At 41.2% G+C, this 11,416-nt stretch overlaps 1 pseudogene; it reads right to left on the reverse strand.

The window, feature by feature from the left end:
* Positions 1-1,524: 1,524 nt before the first annotated feature.
* On the reverse strand, positions 1,525-5,680 carry LOC126978264 (uncharacterized; annotated as a pseudogene).
* Between the last annotated feature and the right edge of the window lie 5,736 nt (positions 5,681-11,416).

Genomic DNA, 11,416 nt, shown 5'->3' on the forward strand with positions numbered 1-11,416 from the left:
TTTTTATCCCGGAAAATTAAAGAGTTCCGTGGGACAGCTAAAATACCTCTACTTACTTATATTGGGTAGTACTCAACGACTTATGCACATTATTTTATAAATATTGGCATGTTGATACCTTATGTTGCCGGTATGCATCTAGGTCTTTTCATCCCGGAAAATTAAAGAGTTCCCGTGGGACAATTAAAAACCTCTACTTACTTATATTACGTAGTATACAACAACTTATCCATCTAATTTAGTGAGATTTATGATGTTGATACCTTAAATTGGCGGTCAACACTTTAAATATTTTTGATCCCAGAAAATTAAAGAGTGTGATAGTTAAAAAACTTATATTGCTTAGCAAACAATTACTTATGCACATAATTTAATAAAATTTGGCATTTTAATTATATTGTTGGTCAACATCTTGGATACCTTTCATCCTGGAAAATTAACGAGATCCCGTGGTAAATTCATAAAACTAAAGTTTCTTATATAGCTCAGTACACAACAATATACATCTTATTTAATAAAATTTGGCATGTTGATAATTATAATGCCGGTCAACATCTTGGATACCTTTCATCCTGGAAAAGTAACGAGATTTCGTGGGGAATATATAATACTATAGTTTCTTATATAGCTTAGTACACAAATTATACATCTTTTTTAATAAAATTTGGCATGTTGATAATTATAATGCCGGTCAACACTTGGAAACTTTTCATCCTGGAAAACTAACCAGTTCCCGTGGGAATATTAAAATACTATAGTTTCTTATATAGCTTTGTACACAACTTACGCATCTTATTTAGTAAAATTTTTCAAGTTGATACCTTATAAAAAACAATGTGTAAGTGTTATAAAATTTAAAAGTCCCATAAACATAATATCATACATACTAAACTTAATCTTACAACCCTGGGAATATCTCAGCCCTACCTTCCGGCTTTCAAAGGAAGTATCTACTTATATTATAAATACGAAAGTTTGTATGAATGTCCATACATTAAATAAAGAGCAACATCCATCCATACATCCATATGTCTGCAGTGGCGGATTATGCTTATTGCCACCCTAGGCCCTATGTGATATGCGGGCGGCATATCAGATATGGCCTTTTGACCAACAAAATTCTTTGTATTTTGGTTAACAGTTGTTATTGAAATAAAGCATTTATTTTTTTAAATTATACTGTATTGCTCAATATGTAAATCTCTTCTTCCTGGCTTTTGTCCGAGAAAAAGCATCAACTATGTCATCGTAATTCATTTCTTGAACTAGTTGAGCTTCAATAGACAGTAATGCCAAAGCATTAAGTCTACAATAATTGGTAGCAGGAGTACTCAAAAAATACGCAGAGCAATGTCTACATTCGGATAAGCATCTCGAAGATTTCGAGAAAGCAATCTATGTACATCTTCCGTATTTGCTGGGGAATCTTCGAGCTGACATTGTAAATAAATACATTCATTCCCTAATGTCTTTTCCAAATCATTAGGATACTTTTTAACTAATTTATTCGCAAGATTTTTCAATTCAATCATATCTATCTGATAAATTATCAATAAATTAAAATAAGCTAATATCTAATTGTTGTGTATGTAGACCTCAGGTACACCTTCAGGATTTTTAGATCAGGAGCCACAATAAAACAAACAACGCACAATCAACAAACAAGTCTATTCTCCAACTGTCATGGACGATTGACATTTCTATAATTACTTTTTAATTGGCACGCGCATAGACAACCTAAACACATACATGACACCCCCCTTCTTAACTAATACTTATGTATAATATTTATTTAAATACTGTTTCGCCGAGCTCTAAAGTTACCTCGGTAAGATCACATATGATCATCATCTGCTCAGTACGAGTGGACCATTTATTAAGCATTAACTAGTTTTAGTAACAAACAAAATAAACGCACAGGCGGTTTCCTTATGCGCTTCGAGACCATGGGACCGGGGGCAGGTGTAACCGCGGGCGGGGTCGGGCTGCGGACGCGGGCGGGCGGCTCGGCCGCGGTCGGCGCGGGTGCGGCGCGCGGGGAGCGCGAGGGCGAGGCCGGAGCGCCAGCTGGCGTCACCTCCGGTCTGTTGTCTGATGGCACTTCATTTGGAATACAGTATACTGCACGTCTTTTTAATTGATCTAAATGCCTACTACATGTGGTACCGTTTTCCCTAGCCCCTAGAAAATTTCGAGATCCTGTCACTTTAGAGATCATCCCGGGTACCCACTTATCCCTTCCGCTAAATTCCTGCATCCATACGGGGTCGCCTTCTATCATCTGTTTTGCCTGATTTCCTCTTGCTGATTCGATTTGTTTCCTTTGACTGTGCTGCACTTTTCTTTCTACTAAACTGTGCGGTCTCAACAAATCCAACCTCGACCGAAGGGGGCGTTTTTGTAATAACATGGCGGGCGTTTCTCCCGTGGTGCTATGTTCACAGTTACGATAATTTAGAAGGAAAGTTTGCAACGTTTCCTCTACGCCTTTCTTTTCTCTGATCGCCTTTTTAATAGCTTTCTTACATAATTTGACTGCCCCTTCCGCGGCTCCATTCGATGCTGGATGGTATGGTGCTGTAAAGGTATGTAGTATTCTATTTAATTTCATGAAACAATCCATCTCTTGACTTGCGAACGGCGGGCCGTTATCAGAGACGACTTCTTTTGGCAATCCTAAACTGGCAAAAGTCTCTCGCAATACCTTGATAACTGCGGATACCGTTGTCCAAGCCATCAAAAAAGCTTCGATCCATTTCGTTATGGAATCAATTAGAACAAAAAAGGTTAGGCCTTCATAGGGGCCCAAAAAGTCCATATGGAGTCTAGATCAAGGCTCCGAACAGTATGACCAAGGGCTGAGATGTTACTCGTGGAGGCGCTGAGCCCTCCGCTGCACAAATCATACATAATTGACTGACTGATTCTATATCCCGGTCAATATGCGGCCACCAAACGAAGCTTCGCGCCACACTTTTCATTTTGACTACCCCCTGATGGTTGCTGTGCAGTTCTTTCAATATAGTTGATCTCAATGTTTGTGGAATAATCATACGATAGCCCCACATGATGCAACCGCCTTCTACATACAGCTCCTGCCTACGCGCGAAAAACGGTTTCAATTCATCCTGTTGACAATATAATGACCAACCAATCTTAATATTTGTTAAAACTTGTCTTAACACTGTATCCTTTTCTGTTGCTTTCCTTACCTCTTGACTGGTAATTGGTAAGAAATCCTGTACAAAATTTAAATATGTTACTTCTTCCTGCTGTTATGACTGACTGGCCGGTCTGTGCGGTGGTAACCGCGACAGGGCGTCCGCTTCATTCTTTGATGTATGTACATACTCGATATCATACTGATATCCACCTAATATGATGGCCCATCTTTGCATCCTGCTGGCCGCCATCACTGGAATTCCAGTCTTGTCACCGAATATTGTTACCAACGGCTTGTGATCGGTCCTCAGAACAAATTTGCGACCGTACAAGCATTGATCAAATTTTTTACCCCATACACTATTGAAAGTGCCTCTTTTTCAATTTGCGAGTAAACCTTTTCAGCGCTATTTAGCACTCGAGAAGCGTATGCCACCGGCCGCTCCGTACCGTCAGGCCACATGTGCCGACTGCCCCCACACTGACTGCTTCACACCGCTGAGAGACCTTCTTTGGGCATGTGTGCAATCCCTCCTTATCAACAACATATCCTAAGTCAGAGAGTCAGCTAGAAAAGAACACTTTTCTTTTTTAATCTTCAGCCCGTACTTCTCTAGCCTCTCGAACACTCTATATAGGTTATCAAGATGTTCCTTATCATCCCTTCCAGTGATCACCACATCGTCTAGAAACACACCAACTCGTGGTATATCCGCGAACATCTGTTCTAGGATCCTTTGGAAAATGCCCGGGCTTGATGAAAGTCCATAAATCAAACGGTTATATTTATACAACCTTTGTGCGTATTGATCACCGTATACTTAGCAGAATCGTCTAGCTCCAGCTGGGCATATGCTTGAGAAGGGTCAATTTTACTGAACTTTTGCCCTCCATGCAATTTTGTAAACAAATTCTCAATCTAGGTAAAGGAAAACGGTCCACATCTAGAAATTTGTTAAGACTTATCTTATAATCACCGCAAATGCGGATGGTTCCATCAGACTTGACCGCTGGGACAATGGGCGTGGCCCAGTCCGATGTCTCCACAGGCGTGATGACACCGTCCCGTTCCAGCCGCTCCAACTCGCGCTCCACGGGTTCGCGCAGCGCGTACGCCAGCGGGCGTGCGCGCAGATAAACGGGACGCGCGTCCGGCCGTACCCGCAATGACACCAGCCCGCCGTTGTATCTTCCCAAACCATCCGCAAACACCTCTTTAAACCTGGAACTGAAATTGGATATGTTAAAATTTTCTGTCATTTTAACATAATTGATCGCTTCTGGTACTTCCAGTTCTGTAGACAACTTTATCCCCAATTCTGCTAGCCACTGCCTGCCTAGTAAATTTGTCTTACCATTAGCTATAACATACAAATCCAGTGAAGTTAACTTGCCCTTGTAGTTAATAAGAGCCTTAATTTTACCTAGTGTAAGTACAGTCTCCCCTGTATACCTTAATCTTCAATAACTAGGTATTAATTCACAGTTTGCAAAGTATTTATGATAGACATCTGAACTAATGCAAGATATCGTACTACCAGTGTCAACCTCCATACAAATATCTTGGCTGTTAACATTGACTGTCATTAGAAATCGTACTAAGGTTATCATTTTTTACAAAGGAAAGATTTACCTCTATATCAAATTTTTCCTCCTCCGAATACTCATCCTCGACATAGTTATGTCCCGTAATGTTCGTCAGCTTGGAGCACATTTTCTTCAAGTATCCTTCTCGATTACAAACACGGCACACATATAACCGAAATTTACACGATTCCGATGCGTGTCCGCCTCCGCACGCCCGGCACTTCGTATGTCCTTGACCTGGTCGCTGGCTGTTATCCGCTGTTCCCGACGACACCTTTTTTCTTTGTTGTTCGCTCAGGCTCGCACCATTTACTTCGTTTCTCGTCTGCTCTGGCCATTTTCTAAAACCTTGGCCTCTATTACGGGCACTGCTCATCACGAAACACGGGGTGCTGTTGTCACTTCTGCCGCGATTTTCTACAACTGTCGCGTTTGTTTCCGCCGCCTCCATGGCAATTGCCAAATCTTTGGCTTTAGAAAATTTCAAATCTGTTTCCGTAAACAGCCGTAATCGTATGCTCTCGCTATAGAGCCCGCAGACAAACTGGTCACGTAAACTTTCCTCCAGCCACGTACCAAACTCACAATACTTTGTCAATTTCTGCAAATCTGCTATGAAATCGGCTATACTTTCGACTTACGATTGTTTACGTTGCCGAAACTTATATCTTTCTGCTAACACGCTCGGCCGAGGCTGCAGATGATCCCGCATGAGCGTCACTAACTCTGAGTACGTTTTCTGTGATGGTTTAGTCGGGGAACATAGTGTCACCAGTAGATCATAGCTTTCAGCTCCCATTACCGTGATCAGTAACGGTACTTTTCGTTCATCTTTCACGTCGTTTACCACGAAGTACTGCTCCAGTCTATCGATATAGGTCGATCAATTGTCCTTGTGCCGATCGAACGCGTCCATCTTGCCAACCGACATTGTCACCAATTCTGTTCGCACAAGATAACCACTTTAGATTCAATCGCGTCTTGCACCCGCCGATTCGATCACGACTCGTCGCCAATTTGTTGTGTATGTAGACCTCAGGTACACCTTCAGGATTTTTAGATCAGGAGCCACAATAAAACAAACAACGCACAACAAACAAACAAGTCTATTCTCCAACTGTCATGGACGATGGACATTTCTATAATTACTTTTTAATTCGTGGCGCATAGACAACCTAAACACATACATGACACTAATAAGCACTTTTACGTCAGGCCAATTGTATGCTTAAAAATCTAAAATTCGGTAATACACCAATGTGCAAAAATTTTCGTGACCAGCTGACGGTATTTTTTCATTCACCCGTGACTCATCTGCCATAATTTTTCTGGTTTTCTTGTGACCTGTATCTGTATAAAGATAATTAACTTGAACTGCAGACAGTGCTTTTGCTTTTACTTCATTCATATTCAGAGTATTGTTTGTCCCTCATATTTTGAAGAAATAATGCCAAAGAACCATAAATTTGTACAACAGATGGTAATCCGCATGAGGAATTTATTTTTATGGAATAGGAGGACAAACGAGCGTACGGGTCACCTGTTGTAAAGTGATCAACGCCGCCCACAATCTCTTGCCGGAAACACCGCACAAGGAAGCACATTCCACAGCTTTGTAGAACGTGGAAGGAACCTCCTTGAAAACCGCACTGTGGAGGACCGCCACACATCCAGATGGTGGGGTTGATATCCTAACTTGTGGCGTGTCGTGCGAAGGTGGAATTCGGCGGCAGGAATCAGGTTAAACAGCTCTTCGGAACACTCCCCGTGATAAATGCGGTAGAAGACACACAAATAAGCGACATCTCTACGCAACGCCAAGTCATCCAGCCGTTCACAGAGCAATGAGTCCCGACAATTCGAGCTGCTCTACGTTGCACGCGGTCAAATGGATCGAGCTGATACTGGGGTGCGCCAGACCAGAGATGACAGCAATACTCCATGTAGAGGGACCTGCGCTTTGTAGAGCGCTTGAATGTGGGCCGGCTTGAAGTATTGCCGTGCTCTATTGACGCCCAGTTTCTTCGAAGCCAATTTGGCTTTACCCTCGAGATGGGCACGAAATTGGCAATCGCTCGAGATTTCGAGACCCAGTATTCCGTTACTAAGCGAGGATTTATGGGAAGTGTTACCGAAGAGCGGTGATACGACAAATGGTTTTTTTTGTGGTAAACGCGCAAACTTGAGTCTTCTGTGGGTTAAATTGGACAAGGTTCAATTTACCGCATTCCGCGACCTTCACAAGAGAGGACTCGATAGAAGATACAAATTTCTCCCGGCACTGGTCGATGAATTCCCGAGAGAGACCTGCATGGCATGAGATTCTTGAAGCTTCTTACTTGCAGCATTAAAACGATATAAAATACCATTCCAAAGCATGAGCAAAATTGCCGTTTCTAGATGCTTTCTTCGTTCTTCTGTAGCTTCAGATCGCGTAGTCAGTTTTTCATCACGATTTTGAGCAATAACGTTCAGTGCATTAATTATTCCAGGCCACTCTTTTTCTAATACATAACATGCATCATGTCGAGCAGACCAACGGGTTTGAGAGAGACTCATAAGTCTTAAACTTTTATGCTGCACTAAGATTTTCCAACGATATGTGTTTTTTTTATGGAATAGGAGGACAAACGAGCGCACGGGCCACCCGGTGTCAAGCGATCACCGCCGCCCACATTCTCCCGCAACACTAGAGGAATCACAAGTGCGTTGCCGGCCTATAAGGAAGGTGTACGCGCTTTTTTTGAAGGTACCCATGTCGTATCGTCCTGGAAACACCGCACAAGGAAGACATTCCACAGCTTCGTAGTACGAGGAAGAAAGCTCCTTGAAAACCGCGCTGTGGAGGACCGCCAAACATCCAGATGGTGGGGATGATATCTTAACTTCTGGCGTGTCGTGCGAAGGTGGAATTCGGCGGCAGGAATCAGGTTAAATAGCTCTTCGGAACACTCCCCGTGATAAATGCGTTAGAAGACACACAATGAAGCGACGTCTCTACGCAACGCCAAGTGATCCAGCCGTTCACAGAGCGCTAGGTCCCCGACAATTCGAGCTGCTCTGCGTTGCACGCGGTCAAATGGATCGAGCTGATACTGGGGTGCGCCAGACCAGAGATGACAGCAATACTCCATGTGTGGCCGGACCTGCGCTTTGTAGAGCGCTAGAATGTGGGCCGGCATGAAGTATTGCCGTGCTATATTTATGACGCCCAGTTTCTTCGAAGCCAATTTGGCTTTGCCCTCCAGATGGCCACGGAATTGGCAATCGCTCGAAATTTCGAGACCCAGTATTCCGATACTAGGCGAGACTTTAAGGGAAGTGTTGTCGAAGAGCGGTGATACGGCAAATGGGTTTTTTTTTAGTGGTAAACGCGCAAACTTGAGTCTTCTGGGGGTTAAATTGGACAAGGTTCAACTTACCCCATCCCACGACCTTCTCGAGAGAGGACTCGATAGAATACACAAGTTTCTCCCGGCACTGGTCGACGTTTTCCCGAGAGAGACCTGCATGGCCCATGTATACGGCATCACCAGTGCTGTCGTCTGCATAGCAATGTATGTTGGCGGTGTCCTACATATCATTGATATGCAGAAGAAACAGCGTGGGAGATAGCACACAGCCTTGGGGCACGCCAGCGTTCACGAGCTTGGGATTCGAGCAATAACCGTCGACAACGACCTGTATGCTGAGCCCAGTGAGGAAGCTGGAGGTCCACTTGCATAAGCTCTCGGGAAGCCCAAATGATGGAAGTTTTGCGAGGAGCGCCTTGTGCCATACACGATCAAATGCCTTCGCTATATCCAGGCTAACTGCCAGGCCTTCCCCCTTGCTTTCAATAGCCGCCGCCCATGTATGTGTTAGGTATACCAGAAGATCGCCAGTCGACCGACCATGGCGAAAGCCGTACTGACGGTCGTTGATCAACTGGTGACTAACTGGATTTAACAATCGCAATAACTCGATATAAGACTTTATTCCAGTACAAAATTTCTTCATCGAGCTGTTTTATTAGACGTTAACACACCCTTGAACGACTGATAGAGCTTTTTTTGCGTTTTTCCAATCGCGAAAACCTTCACCAGTGAAAGCGTTAATTTCTCCACTTTTACCAAAGAGTAAACATATAAACAACACAAAATACAGATCCTTTAGTTTCGATATAAATGGATGGAATGGTTACATTCACGATGTTGAGTTTCTCCGTTTTTCAAAATACGTTCGAATAAAATTTTAGAGCAAAACAATTTAACTACGATTACTAAACTTCGATTTTCATAGAAAAAGCGGGAAATTAAAAACCAATAAGTATTTCAAATGCTTTCATTAAGTAAGAGTAATCTCATTAAAGGTACAAAAGTGAAAAGTTATTTAGTAATTCGAAAAGAAGCTTACAATTTGATTGTTTCTTTTTAATAATCTTATTCGATAATTAGACTATAAAAATTGATTCCATCAAAATAAATAATGCACCCTGAAATTGAAAATTCAATAAAAAATTAATTATGATATACCTAGTCCATAGAAATGTTTTAATAAATAAAAAAAAAAAACAGAGCCAATTTAAAAATAAATTTTCGGTATATTTCTTCGGCTCTTAAATTTTAACGTTCTGAAAATTTCGCCGCCCCCCCAATTCGTGCCGCCCTAGGCCCAGGCCTCACGGGCCTATCCGTTAATCCATCACTGTATGTCTGGATGGATGTTGCTCTTTCACGTGAAAGCTTACATATCAGAATCATACTTACATAACAGATATTTAGATTAGATAATCTCTGTCTATACTACATTATTTGGACAAATTCAAATTCAAATTCAAATATTTTTATTCAAAATAGGATGTGACATCACTTATTGAAAGTCAAAAACTACTACCTATTCCAAAATGAATGCCTCAGACCTGAGAAGAATGGGGGCAACAAACTCAGCGGGCTTTTTTTTTCATCGAATAAATATGTTTACAAAGTAATATTGTACAATTAAACTTATTATTTAATAGCCTGAGGGCGGTCACTCCGTTCCCAATCTGTGGTATCATTAAGAATGTCATTTATGTTATAGTAACCTTTACCACACAAACGTTTTTTAACAATTCTTTTGAATAACGTTATACTTTTGTTTTGAAGATTTTCTGGGATCTTGTTGTAAAAGCATATACATCGCCCCACAAAAGACTTACTTACTCGACTTAGCCGAGTAGTAGGCATCATAAGTTTATGTCTGTTCCTGGTGTTAACATTATGGTTATGACAGTTTCTGGCAAATTCACTTATGTGCCTATGAACATACATACATTACATTATCAAGAATATATTGAGAAGCAACAGTCAAGATGTTAATTTCTTTAAATTTTGCTTTCAATGATTCTTTAGGACCTAGGTTATAAATAGCGCGAATAGCCCTCTTCTGCAGCACAAATATTGTATTAATATCGGCAGCGTTGCCCCACAGCAATATACCATAGGACGTAATACTATGGAAATAACTAAAGTATACTAGTCGCGCCGTATTTATGTCAGTTAATTGTCTAATCTTTTTAACCGCGTATGCTGCAGAACTAAGTCTGTTCCTTCAATATGGGAGCCCCATTGTAATTTGGAATCTAGAGTTATGCCAAGAAATATAGCAGATTCCACCGGTTCTATCACCTCTCCGTTTAACAAAACATTTGCATTTACATTTTTGACATTTGGTACGATAAATTTAATGTATTTAGTTTTCTTGCTGTACCAGAACCAGTACACGATGTCAGATAAAATATCGTTCACTTCGTCATACATAGCTTGGTTTCTTTTCACTTTGAAAATCAGTGAAGTGTCGTCCGCAAACAATACTACCTTATGTTTTTTTTCTATAAGATTAGGAAGATAATTTATATAGATAAGGAAGAGGAACGGTCCAAGAATAGACCCTTGTGGTACTGAGAAGAGTCCCAGGAGATCTCTTGCCATTCACGTCCACCCTCTGAATTCTATTGTTTAGATCGAGCGCAGTTCCTTTTATGCCTTAGTGGTATAGCTTCCTGACCAGCGTTGAATGTTGAACACAATCAAAAGCCTTAGAAAAATCACAGAAGATGCCAAGTGCATTTTGCGATTCCTCCCAGGCATCAAAAATATTCTTGATTAGCTCAACACCTGCATCCGTTGTTGAACGTCCCCTAGTAAAGCCAAATTGTTTCAAATCAAGTAACTTATGAGAGTTAAAGTAAGTAAGCATTTGGCTTAAAATTATTTTTTCAAAAATTTTACTAAGGGTCGGCAAAACCGACACAGGACGATAGTTATTCGGGTCAGAAGAGCAACCCGACTTAAATATTGGTGTAATTTTACTATGTTTCCGAAGTCCAGGAAACACACCACGACTAATACAATTATTAAAGACTATTGCAAGATATGGTGCTATGACATCAATTATTGAACTTATTATTTTAACAGAAATGCCCCATATATCAGCAGTTTTTTTCATGTCGAGAGACTTAAAAGTTTTAATTATTTCTCCAGGGCTAACAAAACTAAAATTGAAAGTTTGTTGGCATTCTTTAACATTTTCCAGAAGAAGTGACTCAGCAACACTGGTGGAGGAGACAAGAGTGCTTGTGATAGAAACTGGAATGTCAGAAAAAAAAATCTTAAAAGCAGAAGTAACTTCCTGCTGAGATTGAATT

This window comes from Leptidea sinapis, chromosome Z, assembly GCF_905404315.1.
Source record: "Leptidea sinapis chromosome Z, ilLepSina1.1, whole genome shotgun sequence".
NCBI lineage: Eukaryota > Metazoa > Arthropoda > Insecta > Lepidoptera > Pieridae > Leptidea > Leptidea sinapis.